The sequence below is a fragment of the Anser brachyrhynchus genome (genome assembly GCF_964034855.1).
Source record: "Anser brachyrhynchus genome assembly, chromosome: 15".
NCBI classification, from domain to species: Eukaryota; Metazoa; Chordata; class Aves; order Anseriformes; family Anatidae; genus Anser; species Anser brachyrhynchus.
This window is the reverse complement of record NC_137733.1, coordinates 13472051-13497282: the sequence shown is the minus strand read 5'-3', so window position 1 is coordinate 13497282 and position 25232 is coordinate 13472051. Positions and strand designations below refer to the sequence as shown.

General features: G+C 36.1%; 1 long non-coding RNA gene across 1 annotated transcript; it reads left to right on the top strand.

The window, feature by feature from the left end:
- The first annotated feature begins 401 nt into the window (after positions 1–401).
- Positions 402–25232, top strand: LOC308178124. Its single transcript, XR_013939610.1, has 4 exons — positions 402–1341; positions 7566–7638; positions 22749–22874; positions 25021–25232. It is a non-coding gene; the product is annotated as an uncharacterized lncRNA (long non-coding RNA).

The window sequence follows — 25232 nt, the reverse complement described above, 5'->3', positions numbered from 1 at the left end:
GCGGGGCGGGAAAGGGCGCCGAGGAGCCGCGCGCAGCGCGCGAGCCCTAGCGGCACGTTACCGCGCGTGCCCGCGCTCCGCTAACGGCCGCGCGCGTGCGCCCCCTGAGGCGGGGGGATTATTGTTTTTTTCCGCTCCCGCGTGCCCGCGCTCCCCAACGGCCGCGCGCGTGCGCGCCGGGCCCGGCCGTTGCTCGCTGCGCCCCCTAGGGCCGTGAGGCGCCGCTGCTCCGGCTCCTGCCTTCCCAGCGGTTATGCCTTTTTTTTTTGGGTGTTTTTTTTTTTTTTTTTTTTTCAGCGAATGAGGGAAATGGGTGTGTGACAAAAGGAGTTAGCCTCCGTCCTGCTCGCTCCTCTCAGCCTGCGAGGTTGGCAGCGAGGTGGCTGAGCTCAGTTGTGCTTTATTTAGTGAGTGTAAGGAATGTTTGAGTCAAGATTGGCAGCCAGCTTCTGCTCTTTTTTTTTTCTTCCTTTTTGACAAGCTGTCTGCTCGTGATAGAGTCAAGTAGGCAAGCACAGTAAACTACCACATCGTATCCAAGGTCACTTTTTTTGTGTTAACGCTGGTGTTTTGAGTGTCTGACAGAGGTATGGTGTTCAAGACAGCACCTTCTTCACGTGCCTTTGTCCCTTTATAGCACAAAAAAGGTGAAGTTTTTGTTTGGATGCCACCCCACTGTTAAATGAACAGCACGTACAAGCAGAACCAGCCCTGTGCAAACAAAGCGTGCTCCTCTTCTCTCCAGGACTCCCAGCCCATGCAACCTGCTGCTGCTCAGCCTTCCCTCTACACCCTCCCTTTGTATCTCACAAGCTCACCTCATCTGCCAGATTCTCACCAACACCAGCATCTTCTTCTTCTGGTATCTCACAGATTACAGAAGTCAAGATATCTATTTGCTGTCCTTGATTTCATTTTCCATGTGCGCAAAAGCAGGTTGCCTCCCATGGTTAAGAAGTTGCTGTACTTAAATGATTCTCCTGCTCTGATACCTTCTCCTATAACTAAAAGGAAGGAGCTGTAGTCGAGTTACCTCTTCCTCGTAGTCTCTTGCATGTAACAAGCACTTCAAAAATGTCTCACACCTCGCACTTCAGTGTGTGTGTAGATTACCTGAATAATTATCTACAGGATCAGGACCCAGTGCTCATGATTTTCCCTGCAAGATGTCCTGTTGTCAGAGCGATACAAGGAGAGCCCAGATGGTTTTCGGCTGTGTTGAGAACAGGCCTCGAGGAAGTGCCACAGTACTTGTAACGCCCAATGCACCATTCGGTAATGGTAGCCAGCTTACTGCAGCGTGAGGAGCCTGCTTTTCTATTCAACTTGTAAATTTGGGTGGTAAGTCCTGTTTTATCTTAACGTGAAATAAAAAGTATATTTCATTGTGGTTTTCTTTTGTTTTAAAGTGTTATTAAGAAAGGAGGATAGGGCTGTTGATTTGCTAGCTTAAATTTTAGTTTAAGATGTTCCATTCAGTTTGATATGTAAGGAAGTACTTACTGCTTACTCGTAAGTTATAAGGGAGACAATTTGAGGTTATTAATGTCTAAAGTCTGCTGAAAGGCTCATTATCAAGCAGTTAAGTTTTAAACCCAAGATACTACAGAAGAGAAATACTAATTTCTGTTACCATGCTTAATTTAAGTGAAAGCTTGTTTCCAGTTGGAATTAATACGTTTTCTTAGTAGCAATTTAAATCTGTTCGGTGTATAAACAGAACAATAAGTTAACCAGTATTCACACTCAGGCCTTGTTTTTCAATCATTATTTAAATATGGTAGTGTGTTTTTTTCCATAGTCTCCAACTCCATATTTAGGGTGAAATGCTTTCAGTTGGTTATTACCTTATCTTTAAAAATAATACAAAATCCCTTTGATATGTCACAGACACTTGTGGTTGTTTTTCTGTTTGCCTTGGTTGCAATAGTGGTACTTAATAGTGGCCAAACCAGAAAAATGTCCATGAAGCCTTTATCTAAATCGGTAAAAGGATTCCACCATTTTAGTATCTCTGTTTTGGGCCTGCTTCTTCACTTTCCTGCATACATATAACGAGTGAGGAACTAACCTGTTAAACATCCAGCAGAAAGATTGGTAGGAGAACAGCTCTGCCACCTGAAAAAGCGGAAACAGCAATCTGATGTTTGTAAAAAGAAGGGAAAAAAAAAAAAAAAAAAAGAGAGGATGTTTTTTTCAGGAATTGTAAAAGAAATGAAGAAGTGATGTAGATAACTGCATTTAAAGGTGGAGAAAATGAGGCAAAAAGATTTTTCCAAGGACTGCTGTGTTCTGCAATAACCTATATATGTTGTAAGTCCTCTAAAGGCTGCAGATTTGCATAATTAGTACAGAATGGTGAGAAGTTTTATTTACAGATGTGGTGAGCCTATGAGACAAAAGAGAAAGGAATAGAAGGTTCTACTACACAAGTCAGGCTGCTAGTGAAAGGCAACTTTCTAGCCTAGAAAATAAGCCATGGAACTACTTCCAGAGGAAAATCTCACCAATGTTGTACAAACTTGATTCTTATTTTCATTCCACAAGTGTATATATTTTCTAGGGTATAGCCTATTGACTTTTTTCTAGCATTTGGAGTTTAGCCAAGCTCCTTTAGAGTGAGTGTTCTCATATACAAACATTTATGCGCTTTTTGATAAATGCAGCAGGTTGTTTTGATCTAGTGCATCTCCTGTTGCAGTCTTTGGTTCTTGCAGTCATTGATGGATAATATTGAATTAGGGAAGTGTGGATTATACCATACAGAAAATTTTCAACCTGGAAATTCCTATGTTTGTTGTTGTTGTTGTTTTGTCTGTTTAGTCCTCTAAACTGAGACATTATCTTGCCTTTATTCTTCTTTAAAATAAATAAATCATTGATTGATTTTGTGCTAGTGTATGGTATTTTCCGTGGGCACACTTCTTTGGAGGATGACTTACTGTCCCTGAAAAAATTAACTGATTAAAGAAAAAAAAATAGCAAAAAATATGAAAATTAAATGGAGGAAGATATGAACACACTGACAGGTTAATATAGTCTCACAATCTAGATATTAATTTTCTATTAAGATCTTCATCAGAAGTGTTGTAGAACAATTAATATTTCTAGTCTGTAGGTAGAAGGACTCCTACTGAAGGTGTAGATCCTGTGGGTACCCTGAAAACATTGCTTTGTGATTTCTTCCTTTGCTTCCATTTTCCTTCGCTCTAAAACTGAAAGTGCAAAACTTAGGGCAAGCAATTGCATTAGCTACCACATGGTTGTCCCAGAAGATTTTTATATTGCTTTTCCTCTTCTCCCAAGGGAGACAGAACTTTAGAAAACAATGAGTATGTGAGTAGAAGGTAAGTTGCTCTCAAATAGGATTGTTTTTCAGCATACTAAATCAACCTGAATGCAGTAAACTGTTGGAGGGGGCTAAAATCTTCGTTAACAAGAGTATATTCCCAAGGGTCACTAGCCAGCTGCTCTGCTTTTATGGTGTAAATATGCTTCTGCAATAATAAAGATTGGAAGAGAAGAAATATCACATTACATAGCTGGAAGTCTCAGGGGAGACATTAAACAATGACTTCACCACACTTCTGGAAGTATCTTCTGTCAATGAACACAGTTACAAGAACAGGAATAACTCCCATTAAATTTTACTGGGCTTAAATAACTTAATATGGTGTCAGTTACAAAGCCCCAAAACAAACAGAATGACAGATTTTTGTTTTCTCTATGTAATGTGAATTTACATAAAGGAAATTAGAAATAGATTTATAAACCTTTTAGGTCTCATTTTAAATTCAGAAATGCTAGCAAGTTCAGAGTTAAATTTGTTCACTTGCCACTTAATTTGATTGCGCTTAAGAGTCTGAGAACAGGAAAGGTACAGTCCTCTAAGGCACGGCGGTAAAAGTCGAGGGCAGAGTGAATAGATTGAAATGTGTGTTTCGCAGCTTTCATGAGTCTAAGAGCTATCCTGATAGAGCTGTTGAACAGATGTGTTTATATTAAAAAACCATTAAGCAGATATGGACAATGTCTGTACAGTCAGGAGAAGGGAGTCATGTAGTTTCTGAATCATCCCATCTTCTGTATTATCCCAATGTAACAATAGGCTTTCCTATTTAGCTATCAGAAGGAATTCACGATGACCTAGCCACGTTGCCCTGCTGTGTTTTATGGAGTAGAGAGTTAGCGAAGTAACACAAAGGATCAAGACAACAGGTTCTGCGTTTTTGAAATGTAGACGTTTGAAAACATTCTTAGTGCCACCCAGAGGAAGACTACAGGGGCTGTAATGATTCTACTCCAAACTAGTTTGGCTAGAATGTAGAGAGAGATCTTACTTTAAGAAGTCTGTGTCTTCAAACACCAGTCGGTCTGGCTATCCAGCCATGGGTTGCGGGGACTACTCTTTCATGATTCAGATGGTGCCCCAGGTGTAAGTGACCTGAGCACTTTGAGGAATGTCTGAAATTGTCCATAAATGCTAGGGAGGACTTTAGACAAAGACTAAATCTTCTGGTTGTACCCAACCTTTATACTTTTGAGTGCCATCCTGCAACTTTCATAACCTAGTAGTTGATCGGGGGGAAAAAAAATGAAAAAAAGAAAGCAGAACCTGAAACCGTAAGTACAAAAAAAAAATCTACTACATTGCAATTGAACATGCAGCAATAATACTACAGAAATGCATTAATGCATCAACTTATACTTGCTCACACTAGGTAGAAGATTTTCAGAGAATACCAACATGCTTAGGAAGTGTGGTGTTGGCTGCTTTTTTTCCCCTCCAAAACTGAACAAAAACCCAACCACAATATTAAAAGGTACTGCTTCTACAATAGATGTATTTCAGGTGGAACATAAGATATCAAGCACCATGAAATGATACCAGATTTCTGTTTTGTTTTTCCATTTTAAAACTGGTAACTTTGGTATATAAAAAAACAAACCACAAAGCAAACAACTGAAGTCATTGTATACCATCTAAGAGCAACTGTCATTTCTGTTGGCTACACTTCTCTTAATTTCTGGATCATCTTGTACTAAGATGCTATAATATGACCATGGTATCACACAGAGAGGATGCTAGTTCAATGTTTAGTGAATTGATGACTGTCTCCTATATGCTTACTCACAAAGATAATGCAAAGACTTAAATAACATTCTTGTAGTATTGTAGAAGATCGTGTTTTTATGAGTGTGTTGTTTTCCGATGTGGTATGAACACCTTGTCTTAAGTAAGCAAAGGCATCTGTTGAACATTTTGTGAGGGGATTACATTATTACTGTGAAGAACAATGTTACTGTGAAGAACAGTGTTAAATGCATACATGGATATATTCAAAAAATAACATGCTCTTGATGTACTGTAATTAATTGAGAAATGCCACATAATAGATGTGATGAGTTCATGATTATGATCATGCATTTTTCTGAATTGATCAACATGATTTTAATGGAATAACCTTAAAATAAAAACCCCATTTATTGCAAGGTGATAAACAGATAACTAGAAGGAGGATGAAAATAATTACCATGAGGATCTGAGCAATCACACTTGGTAGAAAGGGATATAACTGAACATCTCAGCCATACTACTGCTTCCATTGTCTACAATTTCCTCATCACGTAAAACAGATCATGAAATGAAGAAGTGTAAAAACATATACAGAAGTTGTTTACAGCGATTTTAGTACTGACCACCTTAGTTATAGATTTATTTTTTTTTCTATATAATATGAAAAGGTATCGATTAGTAGTGTTTTAAATCAAGATTCAGATCTAGAGGAATCTGCCACTATGACAGAGAGTTTTCTGAAACATTGTGACTGTTGCTTGTCTTAACAACATTCTGTCTTTATTAATATTTTGAGCTTGCATACTTGCGTATTCAAGGATTTTCCAGCTTTATTGCTGACTGAAGTTGAGACACCAAGCTTAGGTACACTAACTCTGGTTTGTGTGTATGGGGGGGAAAGCTGGACCAGGTTGTGTCACTTCAGGGAGATGAGTTGCAAATAAGAGGATTAACATGAGTGAAACAATGTAGCAGCTGTTTTTTACAAGTACTGGTATTTAGTATAAAACTAAAGTTAACAAAAAAAACCTTTTCCCCTCTTACTTGGTGCACAGCATCTCCACCAGCAGGTTCTTCTCTTTGGTAGGTAAAATAGTTTTTGTCACCAGTGTTCTCCTTGGCTGCATCCATGTGTATGTCAACTCACCCCCTCTCCTGAGTGACTTTATAATTCAGTTGGCACCTAATCAGTGCTTCAGTGCTTTTCAAGGCTGGTTCTACTGAGTGCTGTGATTCTTCCTTTTTATTTTTATTTTTTTTAAGGTGATCAAAAGCAAGTATATCTCTGAATCTGTTCGAGGTAGGACAAGTGTCCAAATTAATACTAAAGAGCTCTCTTTTCCACAGATCTCCTATTATGATTCTACAAAAATAATTAATTCTGTAGAAATTGAGACTGTGGACATGAACAGTATATTTTACTGTTTTCATAGCTTTGGCTCAAGGTTATTATCACTGTTCTGTGCTCAGAAGGGAAGAATATATCTTACTCACAAATTTTATCTTCATTTCCATAGCAATTACATGTTATTTTAAAGGGGTAATCTGAAAGATCTTCTGTGTGATCCAATTGGATGACACTCTTGCACCATTTTTACGAAAATTGTGAAAACATATTTAAATGTGTAACAAGGCTCATCTGGTCTTTTTACTTGATTCAGAATCAAATCTCACTTTTCGGTAGTAAACACAGTATGGAATGTATGTTCCTTGAAAAGAACACCCACAACAAAGGAACTCACACCAGTGGTAAATTTAAACAGGAACAGAATCTTATGATAGACTTGACTTCAAGCAATAGCTGAAATAACGGAGAAATGTTGGAGTAAAAATTAATAAGGAAATCTATGTACTACAGAAAGTAGTAAAGATTTGTGGTTATTTATCATAGAAACCACTGATTTTTCTCAACTGTTCTGTGAAGCATCTATGCAGTAATTTGGAATGCTTATACTTAAAACAGATGCTAGCATTATTCTTCGGAGAATGTTCAGAGCAGAGGGAGCGTGAGACAGATGGACACACAAGAATCAGTAGTTCAGAGAGCTATCTCAGATGCATGTATTTCACATAGGTCAAGTTTGATGAAACCTAAGTTTCTTGAATCAACACCTCTGATGTAAATAATTCACAGTAATGGGAAAAAAAACACTAAGCCTGTATGGGATGAATGTAAACATACTTGAAAATAGTTGTTTGAGTTATGATATAATCTAAGCCTTGCAGTTGTTTTATACATAGATATAATTATACTAATGTGGGGGGGGTTGAAACAGCAAGAGATTTTCTTCTAGTAATGAATTTAGTAAGATATGGAAAAAAAATCATGAAATTTAAACTGAATGGCAGTTGTAGTACAACAATGCTATAGTATGGGTTTTGGTGTTGTTTTTTTATGAATATATTGTAAAAATCTCTGTAAATCTTCACATTAATATTTAAATCTGATCTCATTCCTGACTTTGTATGCATATCATCGTTTTTTAAGTATTCCAAGATGACTATAATGACCTTCCTTTGGGAGTTGCTCCACAGTGCTCTCATAGTTACAAGAGGAAAATGTAAGTACAAACTACAAGGTGAGATATCATGCTATATAAAGCACTCAGTAATCAGGGCAGTGCTTCTGTTGCCTCAGCTAACAGTGGAATAAAGTAAGGCCCACCCGGTTTGGATTGCAACAAAAAAACAGAACTTCATTTTGATCTAACTCACTAGTTGAGCTGTTGCAAACACACAGATTTTGATGTTAATTCTGGTTTACACTGTTAAGGTGAAAAACATAGCAAAATTAATGTCATTTTCTTTCCAAGAAACATAGCGGAATCCAGGTCAGACACTATATAAGATCAGAATAAGGGCTACTACTGTGTTTTCCTAAGACTATATTGTTGTTTTTCATGGCAGACTTATAAAGAACCTTTTAAACATCCCTCACAAGGACAAAAGTTAAGCAGGTAAAGGTGAAACTTCAATACAAAGTAGTAATTTGTTTTTGTTCAGTTGCAACTGAACTGAATTATGAAGTTTATAACCTCTGAAACCTATAAAAGCATAATATTAACTAGGGCTAACCAAACTGAAGATGGTGTATACGTTACCAATTAAGAACACAACTCTAATATTTTCCTTCTGTGTTTGGAAACAATTAGTGATATATCTCTTCATTAGTCAAAATAATACTAAAATTTACATGGGAGAAAATAAAAAAAACTTCAAGTCTCAGATATTTTACAAATACAGATTAATAAAAAGTAAATGGGCATTGGATGTTGGCAAATCTCACAACCATATGTTCAGAGAGTTCTTTCATTTGGTCATAATTAATTTTTTTTTTTTTCAAGATAAGTAGCTTTAATCATTTAGATACCTGGGTGAAGTCTGAATCCTGCTATGGATGTTTGAACTCTCAGGGATTTGCAATAGAACAAGAGGAGCTTTCATACATGCAGCCTTATTACTTTGATTATATACACCTGTTCTAAATAATATCGAGCCTAATTCTGCCTATAGTCATAATGATATAATTCCAAAATAAAGCCTTAATACTGCAAGGACTTGGCACATAAACTCCAGGCATGGGACAAATCCTACGTATTACAGTAGTAATATTCATCTGCCAGAAGCTGAACATGTCTTTATCTTTGCAGGTTTTAATGTAAGCAGACACCTCTAGTTTAAATGAATGTCACCTAGAGCAGAGCTTGCTGCCGTAGCTAAAGACATTATGCCTTGCTTACTATTTCTTGTTGATCTAACAAGTTGCATATACTTATAGTCACCTAGTGTTCTTTACTTCAGCAAAAAAAAAATCATTAAAAGGGATCCTAAAAATTACTGAAATATAGGTAAATTATACAAATTCTAGGGAAAAAAACAGTACATCTTCAAGTGCTGCTTAAAACACTGCAGATGCTGAATTTTTATGGTTACAAGCCATTTTAAATTATTCCATTTTTAGTTACTTTTATATATATTTTCAAGTAACATACATAAATATGTCCCTAGCAGAACATTGCAAAAAGTTAAAAAGACCCCTTGTTTTAATCGTGCTCCCATGCTGACTGGTTATGCTTTGCATTGGCTTCATGATAAACATTTAGGTGGAGAGTAATTCTAAAAAAGAAAAATGGAAAAGAAGCTTTCCTTCTGGCACTTTGCAGTATATTGTATTATGACACAGCTAAGTATAGCTAATTTATTTGGAGCAAAGGGGTTATTAAGATGAAGATTAATGCACAAATAACTCTTATTCTTGGAAGCTTACTGTGAAGCATAAACTCACAAAATCTGTTGCATAGGAGGGTTTACAACTGTGCCCACAGTAGCTGTGGTCTTTATGTCAGTGTAATAATCCTCAAGGTACTCTTCCAGAAGCTGTAGTTGAAAAAGAGGGGAGGATCTGGAGTTTATTTTATGGTCAGAAACATATTTTAGCATGTATAGTGGAAGAAGAATAATTGTATCTAGGGTTCAAGATGGTTTATGATTTCAAGAGGAGTTAGTACCACGATTCCATGCTGATAGAGACAGCATAGAGAAACCATAAATCAACACATGGCAATTGTTTTTTCTTCTGAGAGTGCTTTTGGTTTGCTTTTCTTTGGAGAACTGTGTATTAGGTAGAGACAATATTGTGATTTTTAGTGGATCCAGTATCTTGTTCTGAATACCCCCACCCCACCCCACCCCCACCCGTAACTTTCTGCATGGATCTTACATGGATCTTATGTCTACTGTAATAATTTAACAATCATACAGCAATTTTTCTCTAGTAAGGTTGGGAGTTATAAAATGGTGTTAGTAGTTCTGAGGCCACACAGTTTGATACAGTATGATGGAGCATCTCAGGCAGCATGTTCTGTAAGACTGTAAATGCCTAATATGTTTAGGGAAATTGTACCACAGGGAACATATTAGGAAGAATTCATCAGTGGATCAAAATTGTCTTGGAGCCTTACTTATTGGGGACCAGTGCAGTTTTAAATTATTGCTGTCTTAAGAAAAGCCTCAAGACAAATTGTATTTCTTAGATTAGCTTTACAAGAATGGGTCAATAATTTCTATTGGAGAGTTTTGAAGGTTTTTTTTTAACACTAGCATGAGCAATTTCAATAATTTGAACTCTGTAATTAAGTTTTGAGTCTTTTCCCAAATGATTTTCAAATTGCTTAATAAGCTGTTTATAGTCTGTCATTCTTTACAGATGAAATTGGACATATTTGTGAAGTGTCTTAGCGGCGTGCCTCTAATGACAAAGAACTTTAATTATAAAATGTTTCTGCAAGTTTTGCATTAATTAGACATAAAATTAACAAAGTGTAAAGCGTGTACACATGTTCACACACATACAGAACATGAGCAAAGTTTCATCCATCGATGTTTAAACATTTGGAATCACACTGCTTTAAGAGTAATAGCAATTAATAAGAATTCTGCTATTCCTAATAATTGGAGCAGAGGTTGGAATTGACATCTCTTGAGTCCAGTGCTCAAATTAGTGCCAAATTCTTTACTGAAGTAAAGTACTTCATCTTGCCATCCCATTTCTCTCTGACCCAGTTTATTCTGTCTTATAAACATGGTGCAGCTTCAACAGCAAAGAAGAATGCACCCCTTAAGAAGTTCTGGAACCCGAAAAGCTTTGAATTTCTTCAGGCTAACCCTTGTGTAGATTCTTCATCCATTAGCTTGTGGAGCTGCTGGTATCTATGTTCACTACCATTTTTGCCTGAATCAGGAGTGAGCTTTTGAAGTGAATCTACCAGCTGTCCATATTTAGCATGCTTTGGTTTGCAGTATGGGCTTAGCTCTTGTGAATTGGATTCATGTCAGATAAAACTAAATTGATAGATGTGCTCAAGTATCCAATACATTAGATGAGACAGGAGCAAGTCTGAAGTAAGTACTTGTGAAACGGGCATAGATGTTGAGTCTTCAGCATCATTTTTTTCATTTTGTAGGTCTGCTCCTGTATCACAGTATCACAGTATCAAATTGTATCACAGTAATTAACTTTTACAGAACCTCATTTTACTGAAGAAAAGCAAGGACATCTGTTCCTTTTTTTTACAAAAAAAAAAAAAAAAAAAGTGTTTTTCCTTTAAAGCCTAGGAAATCTTGTAGGCTATCAGTCCTAAAACAAGTTAAGTAACTACCTGGAATCTAGAAGTCTAAAATCTCAAAAAAAATTAAAATGTTAAAGGAAGGTGTGTGTTTTAAATCTCATAAGGCTAGTTTGGTTACCTTCTCAGCTTGTTGGCTGTTGAAAATTCTATGTTGAGTTGCTTGGTTCTTATGTACATTGTATAAATAGTTAATAAAGCACATAGCATATAGTCATGGAATCTACAGGTTTCTGAAAATTAAAGCTTGAAATGACCTCTACAATGACTACGACACTTTAGTGAATATAGTCTTTAGTTTAAATTTTGTGTTTAATAAGGAACACATAATAGCTATCCATAAGGCAACAATTTGTTATTCTTCAGCTGGACTCTTCCTTCAATACCAATGTCCAAATTAAAAGCTTATTATGTACTGCCACTCAGCTGTATTAACTCTATTATATTCATGTGGTTTAAAATCATGATGGACTATAACGCACAACTTAAACAGAAAAACTTCATACTGTGGACCAAATAAATATGATTGAATTAATAATCCTCCAGTTTTGGTGTGACTGCTGTGTACAAAGAACAACTTACTATTGTGATCTAGTGATGACAATATTAGAGAATTGCTATAATTAAACTTAATATTGCCTTTATTTTATTATGACTGCCGTGATCTGATTTGTGTAGGCATTCATTTGGAAGCTAGGTATTTCTGCAGAATAAGATTTATTTATATTTTTGGTGGCTTATGTTCCACACAGTAATTAAGAACAAGCTTAAAATTAAGTATACATTTAGCAGTTTGGTTGAAATGTTGCAACTTTTTTCATTTTTAATTCAGATTTATACCTCAAATCCAAAGGCTCTGGCTCTCATGATCTGATGTTGAGTAATGACTTACTTGTTAGATTATAATTTTGACCAAGACTATTCTAATCTCAGAACAAGAAAAAACAAATGCAGGTCAGTTAGCAAGCTGTGTTCAAACCTAGAATTAAAATGTTTTGACAGAATCAAACAGAAGAGGAAATAAGGTTTTATGTTAATCTTTGTTATCGAATATAATCCGTGGTTTGTAATCCATGGAAAGGACTAATATGGCTTCTATATCAAGTACATATTGCATTTTATAGTTGAGTAAAAGTGATCAACCAAAATCAATTTAGAGGAAAACCAGCGTTTTTTATTGATACCTGCGATTGTTAGATCTCTGGTTTAGTAGTTCCCATAACAACATCCAAATGACTGAAAAGTCTGTACAATTGCTGTCCACTGAACCAACAGGATGTAGCAAACTATTGTTCTGACTTCCTTGTTATCTGAGAAAGGCAAATGCTTTGAGAAGTTGACTTTACACTTACACTCTCTGTAACTTTATACCTATAAAAATTATAAAACCAAAATACGTAGTGTAGGGGAGTCCTTACCTACCCTTTGCAATTCAGGTCTGTCCTCCTTTGAGTGCGCAGAGAAATGCTCTACAGCTATATATCTGTTGATTCAAAATTATGAAATAAAAACACTCTTTTTGTAAATATAATTTTATTTCCCAGTAATAACATTATTTCCCTGCCTAATCATATCAGATTAGGCAGAATGAGAGCAGGAAACCAGCACATTAAGAGGTTGAGGGACTTTTCCTTTGAAATCATTTTAATCCTTTCTGAGACGAATTAAGAGCATGTAAGTGCTGTACGGTGAGGAAATAATATTTTTGTCCTCCAACTTATGCTTTGCTAAGTTAGATATTCATTTTCCCAAAACTTTTTATTTCTCCAAATAATAAAACAGAGAGGTGCATGAAGCAAACCTGAAGCTATATTCTGAAGTCTGTTTGAACAGAGTGGTTTAGTCCAACAAATTGACAGGACTCATCCTCCCTCTAGTCTGCTGACAGTACAACTAGTTCATTTTGCCTTGAATTTGTTAAGATATAGACAGGAAAGGGATTTACAGGTTGGGGAATGTTGTTTTGTTTATCCTGCTGGTGATGAAAATAACCCTCTAAATATCTGATGGCAACCTGCTATTTTAGAGATTAAAAAGTGCCTGAGCTGCCTGTAAAATAGTTAATAGCCTACTTTGCAAGTAGCCATAATCTTTAATTTATTTATTAAAGATATTTTCATAGAATATCTATGTTTAACCTGACAGCGTGATTGCACTTGGGTCTTGCCCCAGGGCAGCTATTTGGATGCATCATGGACACAGAATATCAACACAAAGTAGTTTTGCTAGAATAAAAAGTCTGTTTATCATGCTGTCCATATTTACTGTCTCAAGTGTACAATTCAACAGTTTTGTAAAATTGAATAGTATATGCTCCAATTCTCTCTTGGAATGTTGTGATGTTAGAAAACTATTGTATTTCTGTGCAGAAGGAGATGAATCTTTATTCTGTAGAAAAGCCTTGCCTAGAGCATGAAGATTTTTCCCTACCCTTATGTTTAATATGTTTCTATATACAAATTACTTTTAGGCCAAACTTCTTCACAACTAGCGTATAGTTATCTCTTCCAAGCTGTTGGTATGTTAATAAATCAATTTTTGTTATACCCCTCCCTCCAAAATACTAAGCCAAGAAGGAGGTAAGTTTGAGAACGGTGTGTGTTTTAAGGATGCTAATACCCAACAAATGCACACACACACACACATATATATATATATACACATATACATATATATACATATATATATATATGTCAGTAAGGGAAATGTAATAGTTACTCCGAAAACAAGAATTACAAACCTAGAAAATTATGTTAGCATGTTTGGATTTAATTTGATATGTGAGGCATGGAAGCAGACTGAATTCAGAATGAATAGTCTGTCAACAATGCCATACGGTAAAACTCAGGAATTCCAAAACAGAGGAAAAAAAATTCTAATGTTTTGCAGCCTACTTCATAGTGGTGTGCAGCAAAGAAACAGCGTTTTCACCCTGGAAAAAAATAATAAAAAAAAATCACCTATATATACATATATATATAAAATCAGGAATCTCTGCAATAAGTACATAATCAAAATAAATTTTTAGCACTAGTTTAGATAACACTGAGTTTTGAGCATATTTTTTTTGTCTTTTTTCAAATATACTTCTTTCCACTTCAGGGCATGTCTACACAAGGAAACTGAGTGAGGAGCAGAGTTCCCCACTATAGCATAGGTTAGGGGGAAGCTCTGGGACCAGAGGGACCAGAGGACCTGAACTTGTCTCTCCTAGTGCTACATTGCTCCATGGGACTGCTTTAGCTTGGACTGGCAACATCTTAGGAATTTACGTATGGTTCTCAGCTGTATCCTGCAGCATTCTGTCACTAATACAGCAACATAATTGAGGCTGGTTTGACATCGTAGCAATACATCTCCAGATCTTACCATGTTTCGATTTGTTTTGGGTTTGACCTGTATTGCTATTAACGTTGAGATTTATAATATTGGACATTATATTTTAAATTCCTCTCTGAATTTTGGAGCTTCACCTACAATTTAGCAATAGGCTTGTACAATCTAAGTTCTATTTTAAAGTGAAATTCAATTTTTTAATCTGCTTTAGTCAGCTTTACCTCACAAATTAACAAATGGGCCTACCTGCAAATTTTAGAGTTCCTAGTTTTTAGATGTAGCAAGCAGTTGGAATCCTTACAGGTGCAAAATACAACCCCATCGTATCTGTGAGCTGTTACCTGATATTGTCTATAATAAGTAGTTATCCGTTTGCTCAATGCTTTACACAATACAGCTATGTACCTGCTGTTTCTTCCCCCACAGGCTTCTTTCTCCATTCAGAGTAGAGGAATGTTCGTACTTGCTTGAGTATGTCTGCATAGTATGGCAAATTGGTATGCAGAAAAGACCACGGGAGCTCTTGAATAAGCATTTATGCCTGAACTTAAAAGCAGACAGTTTGTAGCAGCCAAGAGCTGCAACTGCATTGGGAAGTCTGCTTAGGTTTGAATATAGTATGCTCAAGGTGGATTGAATCTTGCTGGCATTGGCAGGTAAAATCAGTCTCCAGTTAGCCATCCAAATTCATTTAGGAAAGATTTGCAGCAGCTAAATTTGGGTAAATTTTCAGAAGAATAGCAAAAGCCAAATCCCAGAGGTGAATAACATGTGCTCACCAGTATCTGAGTTCCATGTTCTAGTGTGAGAGGCTCAATGTTGTTCAGTCCAGCAATAAGCTTACTCTCATATTTTTATATCTAATTATATTATGTATTAATTGTTCAGAACCCCCTTGTTTTTCTTACTAGATTGTTTATTTTAACTGAAATATAATGAACTCTCAATCTAGAGAGGGCAATAGAAAGAAAATGCAGATGTCTTAAAGTTTTCTAACTGCAACCTATTTGATAAGTTCATTGAAAAATGTAGGTGAAGGAACAGTGACAGTGCACCTGTCTCTTTTAGATGACATTGGAATAATTAATTTTATGAAAATGACTTCTATTGGAGGTTAATTTATTTTGGCTGACAGTCACATACATTAGTAGACATGTCTAATGCTGCAGTCTGAACTTTATTTAGAAGAGTTTATTTATATCTTTGGGTGATTTCTTTGCAAAGATATGAAAGACATTTAGGATCATCAAGCATGAACATTTTTCGTAGTTAAAAATAAAATAAATGAACAGACCAAAAAATAAAAATAAAAAAAGACTACTTGAATGTTTTTACTTTATGATGCAAAATTATTTAACTTCCTTCACCAGTGAAGTTGAAGCAGTTCCTTCAGATGACACAACTGAGTTCTTTGTACAGTAAGCAAGCATGGCATATCTTCTCTCTTCTCACTTCTAGTGGTGGGTGGGTATACTGACAAGGAGACATGTTGTGAAAGCTCAGTATACAAAGTAGTGTTTGCATGCACTTCAGGTGATTCTGCTTACCTGTTCTGGCCATAATTTGGTGTTTACAGCCATCTCATTTGTAAATAATTTAATGACACCAAAATGATCAAGCACAATAATATGTATTTTTAATACATCTATTTTAAATGGCTCAGATATGATAGAATGTAATGACTTCATACTTTAGAAAAAGGACCAAATCTGAGAACATTGAGTGCATTTATATACTATTCGAGTGTGAAAAATCCATATCAAGAAGATAATCTACATGCCCATCTCAAGTTCTAGGCTCATGAGGCAAGTACAGTAGGTTTTGTAAGTGTATGTTACAATAATGATTTCCCAAGAGACAGCTACTCCTCATGCTTTTTGTGCATCTGTGTGTAGGTGTATGGAGGCTAATGTAATTCTGAAGGCTTAATTTTAACCCGGTTTATACTTGTGTTTTCACCGGCCCCAGCTAATAAAGGAAATAAAACTGGTGGATTATGTTTTTTTGTAATTAAGGTAATATTTGTCTTCCTAAGTTTGTGAAATGCAGGTAGTTGGTATGTATGGTAAGAGAACATGCTTACAAATTCCCTTTTTATAAACAGGGATATGTTGCCTGTATCAGGAAATTAATTCTTCAGAATAATTATTGCCTTTTTAGTCATTCATGCCCGTGTTAAATATATTTTGTATGTATAAATATATATTTGTGTATATATGCACACAGAGGGATTTTGTAGAACTCAGTGGGATCATTGTAGTAACATTTTACAGTTCTTTTTGCAACTGTGTGACAGGCAGTGAGAGTGAGATCTAAGCTATTTAGAATCAGATTTATCTTAATTTAGGTACAAATTTATTCTACTTGTGTGGAATTCCTGAGATACTTAAATGCAGAATGCATATCCTGACTGCCTTAAGATTTAGGACCCAATGTTGAGATCCTGGAACAGATACCTCCACAAAAAATTAAGCAGGGATACATATTCCCAATTACAATTCAGTAGGTTAAATGATGGGTCAGCTGTTCAGTCCTCTCAAAGGCAGCCAAGATGAATGGAACTGAGTGTAAAGTTTGACTAATGCTTTTCCTTTCAGAGTGGTTCCCGTTGCTCCTGCCAGAATGCTAGCCATGTGGAGTTAACCAGATTTTATATGGTTATGCTTCAGTTTCTCAACTGCAGTTTCTCTGTAAGAGTCATAGTATTCGTTCATCATGCATTCTCCTAAAAATCAGTAAAAATCAGTTCAAATTCAAGGAGCCTTTCTTTAAAGCACTGGTGATCACAGTTCTCAGTATATTTGCACTTTCTATAGATTTTGTAGATTCCATCCTAAGTGTCCAAGGTCACTGAGAAAGAGAGGGAGAGAGGCAGACTGATAATTCTGCTGCTGTTGAAGCGCTACGTTGGAATTGACTTGGAAAAAAATTCCATGAAAAACAATAAGGTGTCAAAGCTAACTCCTAAATGAACCAGAGTGAAACTATTGAAATGTGCCAAGTGTCAACTTTTATCTCCTCTAACTGTTAAAAGACTAAGTAGTGTTGTTGACATAGCAAGGACTTATAAATCCTCACTCTAGAGGTTGCTCATTAGAAGAATGATTACTATGGTAGCAGTATGGCAAACCTAAAAACCACAAAGCTTAAAGTAACTGTAGGAAGTAAATCACTCATTCTGAAAGACTCTTGAAGTCCCTGTCCTCTATAATAGTCTATAGCATCAGTTGGCAATATCATGATGGATTTATTTTCAAGGAGGTTGTAGTAATATGCACAATGCGGCATATTATGTTTTGACTTTTTGAAGACTTCTTATGGGGAAAAAAAAAAAAGGAAAAACAAAACAATCCACAGTAGTGGGAATCAGTTCTTTTCCTAATTTTGCCCCTTGGTATTTATCTCTGCTTTTCACTGTTTTTCTTCTTTTCCATGTTGACCTAATTATTTTCCATTGGTCTTCTTTAAGCTTTCCCTGAATTTCATGTGTATGGTTTTCCAACTGCAATTTTGTCAGATAGGAAAATAAAACACATCACATAAAAACACAGTTTTGTGGGAAAGGTACTGGCTTACATTACAGGGCTTGCTAGAATTCAGGCACCTTTTTCTCCCAGTACAAAGTACAAGATTTTGCAAGAGCAATAAGAGAAAGGTGACCTTTAATCTAAGATGTAGTTTGTCTAGTTTCTCTTATGTCCAAGTCTTTAAGTATAAGGTAAGTCTACTCGCCTTTCCCTCCTCCCATGCCTCTTCCTGGTGAACTGCATCAGCAGTTCTGACCAAAAAGAATATATTTCCTTTGGGTTAATGCATGTATGGATACTGCCTTACAGCCTTTGTACATTCGGAATAATACATGTTTTATGTCTGAATACCATTCTGTGCTTCAAAAGGAGGTGTAATACTGTAATACTGACGACATAAAAGGTGGAGCGATTTATAAATGGCAGCAGAACTCTATGATTAAATTACAGGGTAACTATTTAGCCCTGAAACTATGTATTGTTATTGGCCATGTACATTAAGAGATTTTCAGTAGTTAGTCTCCAGGGGCTATAATTTATAGTTTACTTTGCAGGTGGAAAAAGTTTATAGTTTGAGAAACTGTGTGTGTGAAACCATGTTTGTGCCATTGTGTGTGAAGGGGTTGTGGAAGAAGCAGAAGACGACATCAAGGAAATCTTTAGTTTAATGGAAAAACCCATGGAGTATATGAACATAAGGTAGAATGATCCTTTTTTTTTTTTTTTCTTTTTTCTTTTGGGTTTGTACAGTGTGCTGTTATCTGTGTAATTCTGGAGTCGTCATAGCATTATGCACTTTTACAGAGAAGTCCTTCATCTGTAGTAAGGCAGTTTCATGCTTGAAAAGATGCTAAAAGGCTTCCTATAAATTTTTCACTCAGTATTATTCAAATATACATGTAGCTCAGAAAATATACAGTACACTAAAGAACATTTAATGACTGTCATATAAAAATTTTGCATGGTAACATGATTATTACATTTTAGGCCACTAATTATGTGGACGTGAATTGAAATATGTTGTACCCAATTGTCATATTTAATAATAAGAAAAAAATCAGGAATTCATTTAAATTATTAGCACTGTTAGTGCTATTGTACATCCATTCAAAACAAAAATAGTTACTGTTACTACTTGATTGTGGTTGATTTGGACTTCCACAGTGAATATTGCAAAACCTAGTCATTTTTTAAGCAGCTAAGAATTGACATGACAGATCAAACTGATTGTTTAAGGCTGTATCCTCTGTTGCATTTGGAAGTATAAAACTTACTGGTGATGGGTTCAAAACAATCCACAATGTGTTTGTGTTAACAGCCAGGAAGCTGGCTTTAGGACTGAAGTATGGGTGCTTGTATCCCTGATAATTCTATTCTATCAGATGTAATTACGCTTCAGTGTAAATGTCTGATCTTTTATTTGAATTCTGCTTGATTTTTGGCCTCTGATTTTTATAACAATGAGTTCATGTAGCAAGTGATTCCATTTTTAGCAGTAATTTTCAGGGATTGTCATGAAATGCCTCTAATGAAAAAGTGGTTTAAAACATTTTGCGGGGGAGGGTTTTTAAAAAATAAAAATAAAAAATTAAAGGATTTTGTGCATTTTACCATTTTACATGCTTGCTTCTTGGGATACAACATACATGCAAAGGTAGAGGATTTAAGTCCACTAGATAAGCTTTTAATTTATTTATGTGAGCAGTAGGCTTCATCATGGGGAGGAATCAACAAGTAGCTTGTGATAAGCAGCTTCCACTAAGTTGCAGTGGAGCATTCCGCAACTGTAATTCTGTGAAATGATTAAAACATGCTTATATGTATGCCTTGCAGCAGCCACAATTTAAAAGTAAAGCAGAAGATTCAGTGATGCACTGGAAGGGCAAGGGTTATAATGTCATTTCCAATAGTAAATTATTAATGAGGATCAATTAGCCAGCGTTTGTACTGTTCTTTGGAAATGCAAAGCTTCATGGAAATAGCAAGTCAGAGTATTAAGTGATGAATCTTAGTTTTCTGAGATCTATAAATAAATTTCTACCTTGGTACTCTTCTTTCCTTTGTACGATATGATTTTTCCATTATGTACTGCAATTTTTAGTCTGCTTTCAAGAACAGATAGCAGTGTTTGTTGTAACCTCCACAAGACAAACAACTGACAAGAAATAATACTACTTAAGTAGCTTCTTGCTATATGTAATACAAACTACCTCAATCTCTATTTTCTGTACGTTGCTGAGCTGCCTTTCTTCCTCAGGAACCTCGGTTTTAATGTCCTACATGTGAGTTGGCAGTGAATTGTCAGCCCAAGATAACTGTGCATTTGTTATAGGAATTGTGACATTGTGTTACGTGCTATAAGACAGTGGCATGCTTTTAATACGGGGTGGTTAGACATTGGCACTATGCAGGGCCAATGCTAGCAATGCTAGGGAAAAAAGGTGTATGAATTTTAGATGAGATACTGTTGTGGATTAGACTAGAAAAAGACTCTATTTGTTCACTTCTCGTGTGTGTGATTGCTCATTTATTTGTTGTGTTGAGCGTGTTGGTTTGTTTTGTTTTGGTAGTGGTTGTTGTGAAGGTGTTCAGCATCTACAACAAAGCCATGTCTGAGCACATCATCCCCTAAGGTCCATGAGCGACAGTCATTTTCCTGAGGGCTTAAATGTTTTGGCCATTTAAAAAAAAAAAAAAAGGATAACAAAACATTGCTAAAACACCTACATGCAGAAACTAAGTTGGGAATGTCTCAGGAGTATGGCCCTAGCCCACAGATTTGTTGACAGAAATGTTAGAAACTAAGCCAACTTCACTTACTTAGGAAGATCATGTTTTTAGCTCACTGTTGTCCCAGATCACCCATGCACTTATAAAACAGCAGCAGATGGTTCCTTGTGTTTGCACAGCTGCCAGTACCGGTGGTAATAACAATGATGCTTTTCACTTCTGTAATACCTTCCATGTGACAGTCTTATGGAGGTGCATAGGTTGCTGTGCGGTTTTGTTGTTTTTTTTGTGTGTGCTATCTTGGGGAACATCCCCTGGGGATGTAATTTACCAAAGGCTCCCAACAGGTTTTCTCCATTTCGTGTCCCCATCCCTAGTTTCCAAGGCAGGCCCTCGCTACAGCTCTGTTTGGTATTTATGGCTTCTTGTTGCGTCGATGCTTTTTGTTCGCACGCGATCTTCTGTTTGCTCGTTTGTATTTTGATTTAAAAATTTTAAGGTACATTAGATGCTACTGAAATGGTTAGAAGTTTCACAGTAGTGAAAAGGCTTATAATTAAAATTGATGTTTTACCTTTGTCACAATAATACTTGCAATATATAGGCTTGTTATATGATTTACCACTACAGAGCAGAAAATACATATTGTAGAGCTTTACAGGTCTTGTTTTTTAATGCTGTATGGGAGAACAGTTTCATCAAAAAAAAAAAAAAAAGCCTGTGTGAACTCTTGCATTCCCCACTATATAAATAGTATACGAATGCATATTTATATGTCTGCCTATAAATATCCTATAGATAACATATACAGCGTGTGCACATTAGTAGATACAGGTGTGTGTATATGACTGTATATTTAACTCATCCTGTGTATGCAAGTGAAATCAGATGACTTCTTTGCCCTATTTTCCATTCCATTAGAGAAAAGACAACTCTGTCCCTCCCCGTTATTAGTAAGCAGTGACCAGTTCAAGATGAGCCAGAAAGGTTAAAAGCAGAACATACTACGGCATACCTGAGGCCTGTTGCTGAATGATCACCTGCCTTCATCAGGAAAAGGAGGAGAATTCAGCATCAGGTAGAGATCAGTGCAGTGAAAGGAATAAAGGTGTGTTTGATGTGTTTCTACCCAGCTGCAGTGTGGAGTAGGAGGCTGCTGAGAGCACCTGGCCAGTAAGGGGTAAAGCCTTATCTGCATGGCCATGGAGCCTGGCCTTGTCCACTCCACAATGTGTCCCTGGGGAAGGGATTTGAGGTTGGAAGGTACTTTTCGGTGCCCTACTGCTTGCTTTTTTCTTTAGCTCATATCATTTGATGTGGTAAAAAGAGATCCTATAAACTTTGCCTTGGTAGTAGGAAGAACATTAATATTAAAGTGGAGATGAACAGATATTCTAGTATTAATGAATACACATATATAAATAGACATAGGTCTGAGGATCCTGAGTCTGTAGTTCAGCTGAAAACGTTGGCATAAATTTGGCCTGGTTTTACACAGCATAACTTTGTGGAATTTGCTAGATATTCCTCGGATTGGTAATACTAGATTTTGTGATATATTTCCTTTCTTTGGTACTGAGTGGACTCTTTTCATATATTTACAAGTCTTGCAGGTTTTTCTCTTCTCTACCTCCTTTGCATGAAAACAAGTAGTTTTATGCACTCTGCGATTCCCCGGACTACTCATCAGCCTGTGCATCGTTTCCAATACATTAAAAATAAATAAATAAATAAATGAAAACTTGAAAGTAATTTTTTCTGTCTGTATATAAAAGCAGTAGTACTATTTCTAGTGAGGGATATTGAATGTTCAGGGGAAATCCCAATGCCTAGCTTGAATAAATAAAGGCCTGTAAGTAGGCTTTCATGACAATCTATAAATGAAAACATATGGGGAGAATGGGTTTTATCATTCACTTTTTTTCTTGTTCCTTTTTATTTCCTGCTTCTCAGTTGACTGTATTTTCTACCCACTGAGCACTGCACTGAAGTCGTGTTTTGCAGAAGTCCAGTTCCAGTTTCACTCAGCAATGTAAGCTGAGCATCCTGAGACTCAGTAACAGAACCCTTTCACAATAGGTATGTTTTGTTTTTTTTTCCACTAAAAAGCAGTTCTGCTGGTCTCAATGTATAGAATGCCTCCAAACAAGAACAACAACAAAACCCTCTCTGTATTTAATAGAGGTAAAATCAATGCAGGATTATATATAAAAAAAAAAATGCTGTAGCTGTAGAACAGCTGTTCTGATAATTAAAAAGTTCTAGGCAGATAGATTGAGAATACATGACAAAAGCTAGAGCCTACCTTTTATCATGACTTTGCTGAAAGTTTGCCTAACTGTTATTTCGCTCATTTTCACTGGCCCTAGCCATGTACTTATATTTTATTTTTTTTCAGCATTTACTATTTTCTAAAAGTATTTCATACAATCAATAAAGAACAACATATGTACAGAAATTAATGCATTTAAGATGATATGGTTAACAAGCTAAAAGTGGGCTTATTTTAATTAAAGGTACACATCATATACTACAGCTACCACGTTAATCAATAAGACAAAAGTGTGACACAAAAACAAAAATAGAACAAAGAGTACGTTAAGGCAAAAGAACTCTGGTTGACAGAATTCCAATTGCCAGTATATAAAAGGGACTGTCATAAACATTCTTTTGAGAGGGTATGCTGTAAGTCATATTAAAGAAGGAAGGGTTTTACAGAGCTTTTAAATATTCCCAGAGTACTGGAAAGGATCCTGTAAATAGGTCTGTAATGCTTTTCATCCAAAGATCTGCAAGTGCTATGCAGATTGATGAATTAAGACTCAGAGTACTATTAATATTTACTTTCTCAGCTGAGAAGAATTCTCTGACGCTTTAGTGATTAAGAAGATCCTACATCTATATTTAGACACGCAAGACCATGATTTTCCAAATTGCTGAATACTCGGTATTTTTTGGGCAGAACTGATTTAAGAGTATAAATACTTATTTGTAGAAATATTGGACAAGGCTTTATAAAGTTGTATATTACAGAGCCATCAGCAGCAAACTGGCAGTTAAGGTTGCATTGAGATTTTTATGCAAAAGAGGACTTTGTTCTTCATGTTTCCCACTGAGGAGTTCCTTGGTCCATCAGAGCATAAGTGTGTTAAGCTTCATAGCACCCAGTAAAACCCTGCTTTCTCCCAGGGGCTGGTTAAAAGACAGCACAGTGGATTCAGTGAATTTCGTACAGGTGACTAGAGACATTTTGTTTTCAATCGATATATAATATACATACTTTCTGACTATTGTGATCTACCAGAAAATTCATCAGTAAAGCTACTAAGAAATAAGTAAAAGCTTACTTGGCAAATTAAATATTGAAATCCATGAAGTCGTTATGGAAATCTATACCACCTTTCTAATTTTGTGAAAAATAAAAAATAAAAATAAAAAATCAAGCTAGCTTTCAGTTGTGAAGTGGAGGTTGTAGGGCCAAACCTCAGGTAAGCAGTTCAGGAAAGCCTGAAAGACTAGGAAACACCTATCACATAATGAACGTAGAAAGCAGTTAAAATCAAACATGATGAGGTTTGAGTTGGTTTGTTTTGTATTGTTTTTTGCTTGGTTTGTTTGCTTGTTTTTCTTTAATCATTTTACAACTGCATTCTCTGTCATTTAGGCAACTTGGCAGAAATTACAGCACTGGAGGGGAAATGGAAAGCAGTAATCTATAGGATTCTAGATGACAGTCTTGGGCAGAGGAAAGCACACAAATGCTAATTACATAGGGAACAGGCACAACTGCTGATCAGGATTTATTATAGCCTGTTTTGTGGACAAATGAATATTGGTTTGCCTGGAACTGTGCACGCATTGTGTGCTCTCAGGGTCATGGTACCTCTGGAATCACGCAGAGATGCGCTTTGCGTCACACGCAGTTGCGCTTCCAGAACTGTGTGGACCTCTGCCATACGTCCAGGGTTCTGGTGCCTTTGGCTCTTTTTTTTTTTTTTGTCTCATGTTTTATATCTAGAACTATCATTTTTGGTGCTGCGATGGCTTGTTACACTTCCAGAATGTTTGAAATGCAATGATTGACAGATTTACAGCAAAAATTATGACACATGGAATAAAAGAGCAACAGTATCCAAAACAAATGTGTGTTCATAAGGAGAAAAAAAAAAATCTTATTCCTTATCTGAGTTAGTGGTTAATGAAATCTTTCTTTTTCCCTCCTCAGTAAGTGATCTAATGAAACCTACAACCTGTAATAAAAACCATTTCCACGGGAAAAGGAGGTTATGAAGAGGGTTTTCTTTTAAACTGTATCTTTGGTTAATTGTAAGCACAGTGTGAAATTCTATATCTGAGTTGTCATGTTTTGCTGAGTAAATTACGTACCAGATATTATGAGTGGCTATTGAACGCATGACGAGTTACGCTGTAGTAAAG